Source organism: Acinonyx jubatus, chromosome E4 (genome assembly GCF_027475565.1).
Source record: "Acinonyx jubatus isolate Ajub_Pintada_27869175 chromosome E4, VMU_Ajub_asm_v1.0, whole genome shotgun sequence".
In the NCBI taxonomy this organism is placed as follows: domain Eukaryota; kingdom Metazoa; phylum Chordata; class Mammalia; order Carnivora; family Felidae; genus Acinonyx; species Acinonyx jubatus.
In genome coordinates, this window is record NC_069395.1 from 15,085,082 (window position 1) to 15,101,020 (window position 15,939).

At 40.1% G+C, this 15,939-nt stretch overlaps 1 protein-coding gene across 13 annotated transcripts in view; it reads left to right on the forward strand.

Annotated features, from left to right (window-relative positions):
• ESRRG (estrogen related receptor gamma) overlaps window positions 1-15,939 on the forward strand; it is a 624,471-nt gene that overhangs the window by 588,727 nt on the left and 19,805 nt on the right. The gene's annotated exons all lie outside the window — the stretch shown is intronic.

Consider the following 15,939-nt stretch of genomic DNA (forward strand, 5'->3'; position numbering starts at 1 on the left):
TCTGCCATTCCCTCTGCCTGAAACACCCTTCCACAGAGATGCAGGGCTTGCACTCTCCCTTCTTCAGATCTCTGCTGCACAGTCCAGCATCAGGGAGGCTTTTCTGGATGGCTTTGCTGAAAACTACACTTCCTTCCCCTCGTCTCTTCCTGGTGCCTGTTTTCTGCCTTAGTTTTGTGGACGTGTTCTCCACTGCACTCCTGTACTGGGAAATGCCTTTGCATTTGTATTTGTTTGTTTTCCCCCCACTCCTCCTGAATGTAAACCCCCAGCAGGCTGGGACTTGGTCTTTTGGGTATCTCTAATGCTTGGCTCATGACAGGCACATAATAAATGGAAGAGCTTAGCATGCTGCCTGGCACATAGTAAGCCCTGAGTGAATTTTATAAATTGTTACCAGCACCATCATTCTTAACAAGAAATAAAGAAGAATCGACCCCTGGCTTTGAAGGATTCAGGAGACCTCACAGAGAGAGGATCCCTGCTTCATATAGATCCATAAGGGGTCAGATCCTAGTCGGGGAAACCATGAGTTGGGTTCAGGTGGAAGATAATGGAGGGCTAATTAGGCAGCAGGACTGGAAATAGGAGGTGGAACTAAGGGGTGGTTCATAGAAGCAGTTGGACATTGGAGAAGAGTTAAAGAGAACATCACAATTTCAATTCTATCTTGCTGAGTATTTGATGATGCTTTGGGGAATACCTTGGAATGTTATTTGGGGGGGGGTACAGGATGAGTTCAATTTTAAACATTTTGACTGTGATACATTTCAATGGGAATGGCCTTCAGGGAGCCAGAAGTAAGGATGCACTTGTAACACAGGTTTGCTATATCCCTAGACATGGGGAGAGCAGCAGAGGGAGAAGAGAAACTGCCAAGCCAGAGTTATTGAAAGTATCACATGGAAAGGATTATCACAAAAGAAGGAAGGGAGACCAGGAGAAATATGAGGCACACTGCCAGTGGGGGGTGGGGTGCAGGTGTTTCAGAGAGGAAGAGAGGAGAAGAAGAGCCAAATAGGATTTGAAGGAGGACAGGCCATTGGATTTGGCAGTGAGGTGATTGTAGGTGGCCATGGTATAACAGAGGGGCTGAGACGTGATTCAGGCCTCAGCAGATTGCAGACGAATGGTAGCAGACAAATGTGAGTGTGCTACTTGTGGGGATTTTCAATGGTGAGAGGGTGGGGGAAGTGGAGAGATACAGACAGACACACAGACACACAGAGACAGAGAGCTGGCTATTGAAGAGGAACCAGTGTGGAGAGGAAATTTTATGAGAATAGAAGGATGAAGGAATGGAAACTCAGGAAGAGAGATTAAAAGACACAAGAAAGGAAGAGGGGTTGAGCGGGAAATTGATGGAATGAATCTTCAAGGTGGCCAGAGTTGATGGGATTGAGAACATAGTAAAGACCTTCCTCGGGAAGAAAGAGCAATCCCTTTTCTTTACAGACAAGTGGGAGGTATTAGGAATTGGTCCTATTACAGATGAGAAGGCGAAGTAAGTAGGTCAAGGGCATTTATATCTATTATTCTTCATTTCTCAAAAAAGTGGGAGGTGAGATCGCATTGGCAGAATAAAATACGGTCAAGCCTAGAAAGGGATTCAGGCAGGGAGACCATCCATTTGTGTAGGAAAGGTATGTTTCACATCTACGCTTTCTCCTGCCCAAAACAAAGAACACCAAAGATAATAGAATGTTCAATCTGGACTGTAGACTGGCCCGTCCAGTCAAGCAACCTTGTTCGGTAGATAAGGAAATTGAACGATTCGGTGACTAGCTCAAGGTTACACAGCTAGTTAGTAGCCGACATTGTACGGAAACCAGTTTTTCTCACTCTTAATTTGTACTCTTAGTGAAGTGTTTCAAGCTGTGCTTTCCAGAGACTTAATGCCACTTAAACCAGTAATATATCTTCTTTTATAGGCACCACCCCCTTTACGCACACATACACCTTACCTCCCTGCTCGTCTTCAATCTCAAAATCAGCCTACATGCATCCTGCTACTTTTCTTTCTTGCCCTGCGTGGTCCACTGTCTCAGCTTGCAGTCTGAATTGGATTGACCCTCAGATGGGCTTTTTCTCCTGGATAGCCATGTTGCAGACTGGCTGTCTGGTCATATTCATGAAATGAGCCAGCATGTGGCTGATGCCATCATAAGGACTGAGGGCATTAGCTCTGTGAGTTGCTGCCATATCCCAAAGGCAGAGTTGAACTAGATGCTCCCTGGAGTGTAGCACTTATGGTTGTCAAATGAACCTCCTACGTGGCCCTTTTCCATTTAACTTGATATTTGGAAGGATCTACATAAATGCTTAATTCAAAAAAAAAAAAAAAAGAAAAAAGAAGTTGTTGGAAGCCTGTCAAGCAAACCCTAATTTTATCAGTTGTTAGGCTACATGAATTCTTACATTCCAAAATGAAAATACTTTTGAGCTACAGATGTTGTAGTTGTATCTGAATATGATTTTATTTTCCCTGTCTGCGTCGCAGCCTGGGTTTCTGTTCTTAGATTACAGCTTATATTTTTAAATGTCAGGATCTATAAGAAAGATACTCATGAGCTATAATCTCATTTGTTTCAGGGTACTTATTGTGAATTGCTGTGCTAGTGGTATGTGCGGGCAAAAAATCCCAGATATCTAGCGTTTTTATTTTTTTTTTCCACCTCTGAAATAGATGTTAGGATATCTGAGTAGTTTCTGCCCTTTCAATAATGCACTAAGTACAATGCTCATGGACACACTCACACCCCTTCTTCCTTCTCTCATTTGATTTCGAGATACAGAGAATAAATGAGACGTTCACTTGGGTTTCGCTGTCTTTTATGAAATCCAACCCATTCTGGAATGAATGAGCGAGAGACTCAGGAGGCTGTCTTCGTGGGAGCCAACTGCCTTTCCCAAGTGTCTCATCCTCTCTCTGTCATCCCCAGGCGATGTGCCTGCATTTGTGTGTGTAGATTTATAGTTTATCTTTATCAATGGCTTCATCTGTAGGTAGCTATTATAGCTGCCTCGCCTGGATATTGTTTGGGCCTGATAGATCTGTCTGTAGTTCATCAAAGGGGAGCAGAGTGCCTAAAAGCCATCGGGTCCAGCTGAGGATGAAATACGAGCCATCAGCCTTGGTAATGGCTGTAAAATTTCATAATTACACGGCCTTTATTACATTGCATAATGATCCTGAAGCAGTATGGAACAATTAATTAAGATTTTCAACCGTGGCTCTTTCAGAAATTAAAAGGTGCTAGTAGCTGAGAAATGGGGATCTGTCTTGTCCTAAAAGCATTAGGGATGCTTAAGAAATAACTTTCCTAGGCACTTTCGGTTTTTTTGTTGCTGTTGTTGTTGTTGTTGTTGTTATGAAGAGGAACATCTTCTAGTTAGAGAACAAGCATTGGTATACCATGGCTATTCTCAAGTTTTTATTCCAACTTCAAAACTGATACTTTAAAAGGCATGGGAGTGAGCATGCTAAGGGTCTATATAACTCCCCAACTTCCCTTTTCTCTTCTTTGAAAAATTCTATTCAGCCTCCTGCTGTAGCCATTTATCACGTTTATGGTTGTTCGTCTCTACACATTAAATAAATGCAGGCTCTGAGATAGGGGGTCAGTTAACTGCCTACTACAGTATACTGACCAAGGAGTTTCTCCCATACACTCTCTCATATCTCGAGGCATTAAAATTCTTTCAAGATCTCTACGGTTTTGACAGTCATCCCCAAAGGAAGACTTTACTGTTTTCATTTATTATCCTGTGAATCCAGCATGTCACATCTAATATATACCTTTTATTTTTTGTTTCCATAATCTCATCTTCCCACCCCATGAAGAGTAATTAAATTTTGTGAGGGCCTGTAAGAGCTGGTAGGAGTTTGCTATTCCTAAATAATAACAGAAGCCAAAGAAAAATACATGGTATACATACACGTGTGTCTGCATTTGCGCATGCAAATTATGACCCATTCTTGACTCTGTTTTCCATGTCAGGGAAATTATGATTGAGATGGTTGCATACTATAAAATACTAATGACAAGATGGTGAAACAAGCCAGCATTTTTATTATGATGACTCCAAGCCATATCCCAGGCTTTCGTGCATGTATTTGAGAGGAAGTAGATATGTTTCAAGGAAACATTATCAATGGTACAACGGCGATGAGAAGAAAATTAAAAAAAGAAACCCCTAACATCATTGCGATTTACACAGAACTCCTGCATATTTGTTTACGTCAAGTATTATTGTTTTTAAATTGACAATCATCATATAACGTTTTACGGATCTAAATATTTCATGGGAGACTAAAACTTCCCTTGGGCATCCCCAATAATAAACTTTCAGCAGAAAATTTGGACGGGATTATGTGCTTCAAGGAGGAGCTACTGCTCAGAGTAAATTCTCTTGTTGAGGCATTTAGTCCCTTAATAGGAATTTTCTGATCTGCTGTCATTCTTGTTCACACACCGAGTGTCACTGCCTCTAAAACACTTGTCATTCTTTAATGGAAACAAAATAGTCATTGCAGCCAGAGCCACAATGTCATTCCACTACCCCTTGCTGCGTCGGCAATAGTGAAAATGACAGAGCGGCTCTCAGTAGGGGTAATTAAAATGTAAATATTGATATTTTATTATTTGAAATTACTTTCCAGTGCGGCATTTAATATCTCTCCATCTGTGCGGCTCTGTTTAGCGGTCACTTTAGTGCAGCTCTGGGATAGCGAGCAGCGGCTTGATTCCCGTTATGTCAAAATGCTTGTTGCTGCTTAATTTTGATATCTAATTAAGTGGAAAAGTACAGTCCACACTGTAATCCATGGCATCTTAACCAGCTGCTTGGGTATATTTAGAATTAATCTCCACTATGGAATCATCCTAATGTATGCAATTAAGAGTCTGCCGATGGCTAATTAGGTGTATTAGAATCAGGCAGCTTTTTTTTTTTCCTCCTTTTTTTCCCCCCTTTCATTTTGGACTGTTGCAAACGTAAGAGTCTCTCCCTGCAGAGGTGGTCTTAATGCGACTCAAATTGAGTTAGGAAACAGTGCAACTTCCGAATAAGTTCATCCATGGACGGCAGTATTTGCATTGTCCTATGCTTATTTGCGTGAGGCAACCTAATGTAGGAATGTCCAGGATTTCCTGGATCTATTTGCAGGATCTCAGTGACATGAAAGGGACTGGTCACAGCATAGAGGAGAGGTGGGACACAAAGATAAATATACTTTCCAACAGATCAAAGCAGGGAGACTCCCGGGCAGCACTCTGCAAGCCCTTGTTCATTTAGGGAGGAGAGGAATTATAGCGTGAGAGCTTTGCACCGCAGCTACATTTCCCTCCTCCATTCTACTTTTGAATGGAGCACTGTCTCCGAAAGAGTTATGATAAGAGGCACGGTTTGGTTTGTATATTATGTATCCGTGGTAAATACGGCAGGCAGCCTTTTACTACTGATAACGACTCTGCATTCATGTGCTTGGGGAAGTCCAAGAGCTGTGTTGTTCCCTGTTTTTGTTTTAACTTGGCCAGTGATCCAAATTGGGGGCAGTGAAGAGAGGAAGAAGGGAAGGCAGCGAGGAATCGAAGGGGTTGCCTCTATTGTCAATGAGAAGATAACTGGTAGCCTCCCCAGTGGAACGTATGCCAAGCCGTAATGACTTAGCTCTGCTTGAGCCAGCAAACACCAGCCGTGAACTTGGGAGTAAATATTCGTAAACAGATCTTCATTAGCCACAGAGAAAAATAGTGTGGGAGCCTGACTTTAAACCGAACTCTTGCGGCTAGAAATTCAGAGAAGCTGTTTTCTCATGCTGTCCAGAGCACAAATTATGCTCGGGTCTTTTAAGCATAGATAGTGAGGATTTCTAATATTATTTGAATGTGGAGTTTCAGGGTCAGCATGCTATAATTTCGTATCTGTGACATGCATCTCATGGATAACATATTTCTCCTATGTTCTTTCATGAATACATATGACACTTTGTTTTTAATGGCCTGTGTTGTAAATCCTTTAACTTGTGTTTATGCAGAAGAACCTCCTGATTTTTTTTCCTGCCTCTCTTCCTTCTGGGGCGTATGTTGGAGACCCCCTGAGTTATAGTGTCTTTCTGTTTTGAGAAAAGCAAGAAAAGCACACGTGAAGGACTTTTTTTTTCCTGCTTTTCCTGTAACTAGTAAAAGTGAGAGAAAGGGAGATATTAATGTTAACTCCACAAATACCATTTTTTTAAATAATTAGTGCTCTCATTAAAATTTGTGTTTCTGTATCAAGGGGCCAATTAGGAAAATCTGAGAAGATTTGAAGGTATGTCATTTAAAATTAATATAGAAATTGTAAGTGATTTTCTCCTAGAACTCTCATACAGAATCAGCTCTTGGTCATTTCACTGAAAGCACACAAGATGATCACAACTTTTTTTTTTTTTTTTTGTAATTGGTAGCTGATATAACATTTTCAAATTTTAGGTGAGCTCATGAAATCACCCAGGTCTTCATGCTGCAAACATTATTCTGTGTCTTAACATGTGTGTAGTCGTGGCTTTCAAAAATGGGAAAATAATAAAAAGAAAAGATAACCTGAGCTTTCAAGTCTGCAACTCTGCCTTCATTAATGCGAGCGGACGGACTGGGAAAAACTCTCACCTTTTGTAGACGGGCAGCATTGAATCCAAAATCAGACTGGAGTGGAGCAAGCACTTCTCTCTTTCTCCTAATTTTCTCTTTTGTGCTCAGTTAAGAAAAAAAAAAAAGAAAAAAAATATGTATACACACATATACACACATATAGATATAGATTCTTTAATTTGTCAATATCAGAATAGCATTTTGGGTCACACATAACAGAAATAAAGCAGCCATGGCTAAATTGCTATTCATAGATTTCTTTTAATGGTTGAATGTTCCCAAGGGAAGCAGTTCCAAATAAATAAATAAATAAATAAATAAATAAATAAATAAATAGCTTTTAAATGTTATGTGTGGGCAAAAGAAACATTCACAAAAATTCATTTTTAATTTAAAATACAGTTTAGGTCAAACACAGTACAAAATCAAATATTAGAAATTATGAAGGAAAGTAAACCATGCCAAGAATTTGTGGCTTAAAAAAAAGTTAGCCATAAGTTACAGTTTATGGTTGTTTTTCAGCTATTCTAAAGAGTATTAGAGGCACACTGATCTCTTGCCGAAGTCTGGCAAATGACGTGCTTTATTAATAACTTATTGGTCAGTTTATTAAAATGTTGGATGGTGAAGAAACATGTGATCTGGTCCTAAAATTTATGTTATCAAAATTCATCTTCTTGTGTTTCTCCCTGTATTTGTATTTTAATTGAAACCTATCCTCTTCAGGGACACCTGGGTGGCTCAGTTGGTTGAGCGTCCGACTTTGGCTCGGGTCGTGATCTCACGGTTCGTGGGTTCGAGCCCTGTGTCAGGCTCTGTGCTGACATCTCAGAGCCTGGAGCCTGCTTTGGATACTGTGTCTCCCTCTCTCTCTGCTCCTCCTCCACTCACGCTCTTTCTCTCTCTCAAAAATAAATAAACATAAAAAGATTTTTAAAAAAGAAAAGAAAATCTATCATCTCCAACAGAGATAATCTGTTCGGCCATAAGTCAAAATTCTCAGCTTAAGTATGTACAAAAAATAGGGGGGAAGGAAATGTTCATATAAAAATCATGAGAACTTACTACCTGACTGATTAAAAATACTTTTGGCCCCCTGCTTGATTTCCTTAAGGTCCACCCTGACTTCTTAGAGAGAGACTTAAATGGAGCCTGCTTTACTTGCCTGGAATATTTGCATAGGACTGCGCCCAGCTATGCGTGTTCCTAAGGCAGGTGGAAATGGTTCTTTTTCAAACTTATTACATAGGAGTGGGTATGCACACCAGTTTGATAAACCTGAAACATGTCTAAATGGCATTTAAATTACATTAACACCTACTTGTACAGACACAGTTGAAAGGTCATGACCAACAAGTACCATCTTCACTGTAAATGTCTCATTTGCTGCTTTAAAACGGGAAGGCACCTTACTCCCTTGGTGCTGCTCAGTGGCTGTCGTGTTGCAAGTATTTCTGACAAGTGAGTGTTTATTTAGTGAGAATCCATTGTTCTAAAATGGACTGAGAGGGAGATTTCATATGAATGCATTTTTATTGCCTTGTCTTCTCTTGGCTGTTCTTGATTCAGGGAACGGAAACCCGTAAAAAGGAAGCCCAAGATTTCTCAATCTCTCGGCCATTTTTTTTAAAGTGTGGAAAGTGCCTGTATTCGGGTTTTATAAAAACTGGTTTTGAAATCTCTGAAGAATTTGTTTAAAAAGTAGGTATACAGATTTTTTATTCCTGCAAGCAGAAAGAAGCACTGAGCTTTCGTTTTCATTCCTGACTAACTAGGCTAGGATTTCAGAGGTTTTAGTATTCTAGCTACAGAAGATAAATTTACACATTGTTAAGATCGTTATACAAAGAAGATAAAGTAGAGAAATTAAGATTAAGTAGAGAAATACTTGTAAATAACAAAAGTCATTGTGACATTATCATGGAGTCTGTTGTGAATGGCTATTTATAAATATAAGAGAAAGCAGTTAGGCCTTATGATCAAAAAGTCAACTTTAATTATAAATTAAAAAAGGAGGGGTGCCTGGATGGCTCAGTCAGTTAAGCGTCCTACTTTGGCTCAGGTCATGATCTCACTGCTTGTGGGTTCGAGCTCCGCGTTGGGCTCTGTGCTGACAGCTCAGAGCCTGGAACTTGCTTCGGATCCCGTGTCTCCCCCTCTCTCTGCCCCTCCCCACTCACACTCTGTCTCACTCTCTCTCAAAAGTAGATAAACATTACAAAAATTAAAATAAAAAGAAACTAGCTGAGGTTTAGAACAAGACCTTATCAGAGTTTAAATGGCTCCAAAGAAAATCCTATACACTCTTGGCACTTATAAGGAAAGAGCTTTACATATATTCAGTGCCTTAATAAACCCTTCTTGAAGTATGAAAAACAATTAGGCTACATTTTGTTGCCTATTCAGATTTTCTTTCTGGGGGAGGGGACTGATATCTGAAATGCTATCTTCACTTCCAGTGTCCCATTCTTTGTGAAAGCCATTCAGTGAGTTGTGATTCATTAGTTGATTTGGCACAAATTTGTGGAGCACCTGCTACGTGGCTGGTGCTGTTGCAGGTGCCAGGATTACAGCAAGGCACAAGGAAGAGGAGGGCTCCACTATTAAGAACTCCGAAAACATGGCAGCCCACTGGGAAAGATCTGTCTGTCAGGTGGCACATCATCACATTCACTCCTTTACTTGTTTAGGGCTTTAACCTGGAGCTCCACTTTCATATTTTACAGCTGGAAACTATGCCCGTGGATGCTACATAGGAACGATATAATTATAATGGCAGTAGGAATGGAAAAGAATGAATGTATCCACTTGGTTTCAGAAATATGAAAAGGAAGGCTTGGTGATAGAACATTGAAAGGCTGGGAGTGAGACAGCAGGCAGATGGTGATGCTGTTAATCTCGGAAGTAGGAGAGCTACAGGGTGGGGAAAATGAGCTCACTTTTCACCCTGCTACGCCATCTCCAGAGGAGTTACCAGAAGAGGAGTTTTCAGGAAATGTGTCAGGAAAGGGATAAAAGGGCCAAACAGTGAAAGAAATTCCATTTTGTGCCGGTGGGTTTCAGTTTTTTGTCCACTGGAGAGGTTGAAGCCAAGAAAGCATCATGGCCAATGGATGGCATGCTTAGAGTTCATATTTAAAAATAATGCTTAAATAGCCACGGGTAAGATGGAAGAAGGAAATACCAGATAAGAATTCTGGTATCCCTTTATTCCAAAAGAGATGATGGAGATCTGAACCAAAACTGTGGGGAGTAAGGGAGGAGAGAAATTGATGACACATTGAGGAGGATGTGTACAACCAACACCAATCTTTCCTCCTTTACATATCCGTACACTTTGATCATTTCTTATGGTACCTACCTACTTTTCGTCATTGTATTCTAATTTACTTTTGCTGGACTGTAACATCTTACAGGGTACGCATTATATTGTACTCATCTTGTATATCCTAATGGGTCGAAGCATAGTGCTTCACTTATCATAGATGCATTAAATGTCAATTGGTTTTACTTTTGTTACACAACTGCAGCAAAATTCATTGGAAACTGAATAATGTACGTCTGGACCAAACCTTTAGGGACATTTGTTTCTACTTCCCTACTTTACCAATGAAAAGGCAGCAACCAGAGAAGTTGACTCATTCCCCAGAGTCACACAGTCACTTGGTGGGACAGGTGGCACCCAGTGCTAGGTTGATTTACTCTCGGTCCAATGATCTTTATCTGAGGTGCTCACCATTACCCACACACCCTTGTGCTTCATGTCAGTCGTTCTCGCTGCATACTCTGAATCACTCGGCATTGGAACTGGAAGCTTCTTCAAAGATGTCTGGTCCCTATTTCGCATATGTCCATATTTCACAGATGAGAAGTCAACTGTGGGTCTGTGTGAGTTTGCTGGGGCTGCTATAACAAAGTGCTGCAAATGAGACGGCTTCCAACAGAAATTTATTGTCACTCAATTCTGAAGACTAGAAGTCTGAGATCAAAGTGTTGGGAGGGTTGGTTCCTTCTGAGAGTGGTAAGGGAGAATCTGTTCCATGCCTTTCTCTTGGCTTCTGGTGGCCAAGCATCTGTTGGCTTGTAAATGGCATTCTCTCTGTGTACTTGCACATCATTTTCCTTCCGTTTGTGTATGTCCCTCCCTAAATTTCCCCCTTTTTAATGAAACTACAGTCAGATTAGGACCCACCCTCATGACCTCATTTTAACTTGACTATCTACAAAGACCCTATCTTTGTAGGTCACATTCACAGGTACTGAGAGAATTATAACCTCTTTTTTGGAGGGATACAAATCAACCTACAACAGGGGTCAAGTTAGCACTATTGGTTGGAGTGTGAGTAGAAGTAGAACCTAGATCTCCAGACCTCAAAATGTCACTGCTCCCCACTCTAGCCTCTTTCATCATATATCCCTCAATGGCAGTCAACCTTTAGCTTTTGAATGTTTGACATTACTTATTTCCTACAAATTCTTTAAAAGTCTTTGGAAATGTCTGTCAGCCTACAAATCCTCAAAGTTCAGATAGAGGCAGTATGCATTTATTTTGAAGGCTTGATTTTTAAATCAAGTATTAGACCAAATTTGATGAGGACTTGGGAATTTCCTGAAGACAGTTCCCGCACATCTGATGCCCAGGCTGGGTTGATATTCCTTGGACTATTGGTCAGGTCCCCGTTAGCACCCTGTGGTATTTCCTGACCAGCCCCAACAGTGATTGGGTAGAGCCAGTCAGATTCAGGCACTGGATCTTTTTCTTTCAAACCAGAAATGTGGCTTCAAAATGAGCTTTTTCCTACTCCACATCCGTCTACTCCCAAAGTAAGACTGAAAACTAAGGTGTTTTTTTTTTAGAGTCCTACATTATATGGCACTGCCTTCCTTTTTTCTCAATGGTCAAACAAAATGTAGTCACATCAAAAGGGAAACTCTCCAGGCAGAGCTGTCTTGTTTTCAACTAGCACAAAATAAAGGTTGTGGGAAAAGAAAGCCATTAGGTATCCCTCCTTTAAAGCAGCTCAGCCTATACCTTTCTCTGTGCCTTCTGACAATTTTTCTTTCTTCTTGGCTTAGATGAAAGGATGGGAGAAGTAAAGTTGAGGTCAAGTAAAAGGGAGTTTGGGGAAAGCTAAAGGAACATTTGTAATCATTCAGCAGTGGTAGGTAAGTGGAATTTCCAAAGAGGAACTGTGCACTTCATCTAGATGGTCTCCGTATTCCTATTTTACATCATCTGCCCCAAATCTAGTTCTTTTTTTTTTTCCTCTCAAAGCAGGTTGGCAGCTGTCACCCTCCCACACTCACAGAAACAAACAAACAAACAAAAAAAAAACTCTTGTTACCATTTTCAGGCTTTTCTGAGTAGCCCCTTGGGAATATCTTTCTTTCGCTGCTATTATAATTTTAATTTTTTTTAGCAAGCTGGATTTGGAAACAAGAAGCAATTACTAAAGAAGGCATTTCACCAGGGCCATGGGGGCATGGTTTTAATTTCTGTGCCCATGAGTGGGCTAATTGAAAATTCATTTGGCTGTTTGCATAATCAGCATGAGTGGTCAGTGGCCAGTTGCACCTGGAAACTCAGTTAACAGTGATAATTCCATCTTGGACCAGTAGATAGTGCCTTTATGATTCTATTCTACCCTCCTTTAATTTATCATCACCACCCAGACCATTTACTAAGTTTTATGGATGCTGGTCAAGTTTGCCACGTAGAATTTTTGAATCTGAATTCTGTCTTGCAAGATTTCCACACTTTTCCTATGAAACCACTATTTTGAAATAATGGTTTCATAAAATCTCTGTGAATCATACTTGAAGTATAAAAACAGAACTGAAGAAACAGAAAGAACTAAAAGAAACAGATTTATTATGGAATCAACAAATGTTGAAAGCTGATCAAATCACAAGAAGGGGAGCTGTCCCATTTTTGTTAGTTACTGTTGTATTTTACCCAAACTAATTGAGATTGAGCCTGAATTAATGAAATCTGGTTTATGGTCCAACTAAAAGAATAAAGATTCAAAGGATAATATTGGAGGTATTGTATCTAATGCTTAGGTACTAATATAATAGATAATAATTACCATCTATTACAAAGAAAAATTTTAAATAAAATGCTTCTGATAGCACCAGGTAAAGATTCCAGCTTTCACTTTAGCACATGACCATCTGTAGTTGGCTTAACTCTAGCCGCTACTGAGTGCCAGCCTATAAAGTCCATTTCTGTAAAAATCAAAATAGAAAAAAGATCTTTATATATTTATATATATTAATTTTATATGTTATATATACATATATATACACCCTGCATATATATATATATATATGTATATGTTACATATATATGTGTGTGTGTGTGTGTATATGTGTGTGTATATATATGTATATGTGTATGTATATATATGTGTATATATATATGTATACACACACACACACACACACACACACACACACACACACACACACACACATATATACATACACCCTGCAACCCCAGAGCTGTGTGTTTTGTGAATTATACAGCAAATGGTATGTCTGCTCATATGTGAAGTAGCAACTGGCTTAAACATAAAGTTTAGCTCTAACAAGGTCTCCTGGTAGGCAAGACCAGATCTTAGTGCCATTGTGATTCTTGTCTCCCCTAGTTCCTGTAAACAGTAGGTTCATTTGTATGAGAGAGAAAGAATCTAGCTTATGCCACACTGCTCGCTCACCTTCTCTCCATGAATTTTGTTTGCGATCTCCGTGAGTCATTTTGGCATCATTACAATTCTAGCATGATATGCTATTCGTTGAAAGATGTCAATGTTTTGCGGAACAGAGACACTACAGTTCAAAAACCGTGAGCGGGCAAATCAATGCCATGATTAACTGATATTAACGGACACCCCGAAGATTTAAAATGCTTGCTCTCTGTTTCAAGGAAGCAGCCGAGAAGAAAATGCCTAGCAGGGGTTAAAACCAGATGCCTGCACTGCAGCCTATTTCTGTCAACACTCCGTTCAGGAAATAAACATTTATGCTTTCTGAAATGAAAGTGTATTTTTGAAGACTAGCCGTCAGATATTTTTTGCCCTTCACACTTTCAAATGCTTAGCCTTTTCTGAAAGTTGACTGCAAAGTGCATCAGTTTGCCAGGCTAAAAAAAAAAAGTGCTTGACAAGTGCCCATGGCACCACTGCCATCCTCCAAAGTTTCTAGTAGAAGAAAGCAAGAGGGCTGGCACAGAACATACTTTCTTCAAGCCTATTACTTCAGGGGTACCTGCCTCTTGAGAAGCTTTTCAATCCTTCCAAGTGATGTTATTCCCAACTGTCATCTGGTTTATTTGGAGCACACTGTATTGCAGATAAACATGCTATTTAACTGCGGGTCAAGGTAGAGAGTCATTCTGCTAGCAAAATGCCTGAGATACATTAAATGGCACTGACTCCGGGACAGAGATGAAGAGAGATCCCAGTTGTCAGCGATAGGCATAGAATGGGCCGGAGCCAGGGAGGAAAAAAAAAAAATGCACCGTGGTATCAGTGTGTTTTAAAAAGCTGTAATATGGCTGAACATTTAAAACTATAAGCTGTCACACACCAAAGATTAAGATCCCAGGACGCACAAAACACGAGGTTCACACAACACGACTGCAAAGCATATTTTATTTCACTTGGGAGAGAGGTTTCTCTCCAAAGGTATCTGAATCCTATAGGTGATGAGAACCTCTAATTTGTAGCCCAGTAGCCATAAAACACCACTAAATGCCGGGTGAAGGTGCACACAAGTAATTATCATTGGGACACAAGCGTGTGTGTGCCAAGAGAGCAGTAAGAGTGTGTTTTTAAAAAATTCCTTAAACTCAGTTTAGTTAGATCTTGGACATTTAGGTTTTGATACTTTGCTCAGGTCCACTGGTAAAAATGTTATCCAGATATGCTTATATATGTAATGTGTCTTAAGCTAGCACTCCTAAGGGGCAGTAGAAGAACTTTGTGGAATTAAAAGCTAATGTCTGTGATGTATGCAGCCTCCTTAGTGAGCAGGTGAGCACGATAATCTCATAACAAGGCCGTTTCGCTGCCACGCAGGCATCTGGGCAAAAGCGACCTTTGCAACAGCTTCCAGATTGCAGAAGTGTGGTAGGAAAGGGTTAAAAGTGTTGCGATTCAGTTATTTCTAGAGCAAGAAGGGATAAAAGTCCGGACTTTTATTTATCCTCTGTAAAGCATGGATTGTCCTTTTTCCTACCGTTTTGCAAAATTACACCTCCTTTAATCAGCTGAAATAGATTTGAGGATATCAGGCAAGCAAACTTGTCAAACCTATATTCATCATCACCTCCTCCCTCACCAAAAATAAATAAATACATAAAATGAGAGAGATCATCTTTTTCTTTACCCTTTTTCTTCTTTTTATTTCATCAAGAAGTGAAAGAAAAAAGTTAAGTTTACAGGAAAGATACACGCACACGTACACACACAGAGCCATCGACAGAGAGCAAACAAATTGCAGGGTCCACTTTAAAAAATGAAATTTTATTGTTTTTTGCTTAATTAAACCCCAAAGAAATGTGTGAAACATTGTTATGGCTGAAAGTCGTTAATTTGTAAATCACAGGGACAAAAGGGCCCCTGTGCAACTTTAAAGTTTCCGTGCACGTAAATGTCGATAGCGTGCCTTCTCCATCATCAGCACTAAATTCACATTGATGCCTCTTTTCTTCTCCGTATTGATCCTTCCATGAGAACGTAGATTTGTATCTGTTAATTAATGCGTCCTGAAACAGCGTTTGTATTAATCAGGCAGATAAGAAAAATTGGATGCCTGCATCCTCCTGACAACCGTAAAAGTGCTGGCCCTGATAAAATCGTGGATGGACCTCAATAAAAAAGTTCCTCCTTCCACTCAATAAACTAATCATCCTGCTTTTAATTATTCGGCAGAAAGATGTGTGGAGATTGGAGAATGTGTGAATCTATTTACTAACAGCAGTGTCGGGAGGGAGAATAGGGCTGTCGCAGGAAGGTGCTGCGGGCTACACGCTCTGTCCGTCTGCCGCTGCAGAAAAACTGCTGCTTGAGGGCCTGAAAAGGAACAAGAAAACTAAGGCAAAGGGGAACAGCCATCCCTTTTGGCTCGTAACTTTCTGGATGAGCATTTATTTCTTCGTCTATTTCATGCACAAAAGAAATCGTACTATTCCCTTTTCTTGAGCGAGATATTTGGATTTGCATTGCATGTTTTTTTTTTTTTTTTTCCTGGAGGGGGAACAGAAAAAAGACCACTAGTGTTTGTTTGTCGTCGGTGTAAC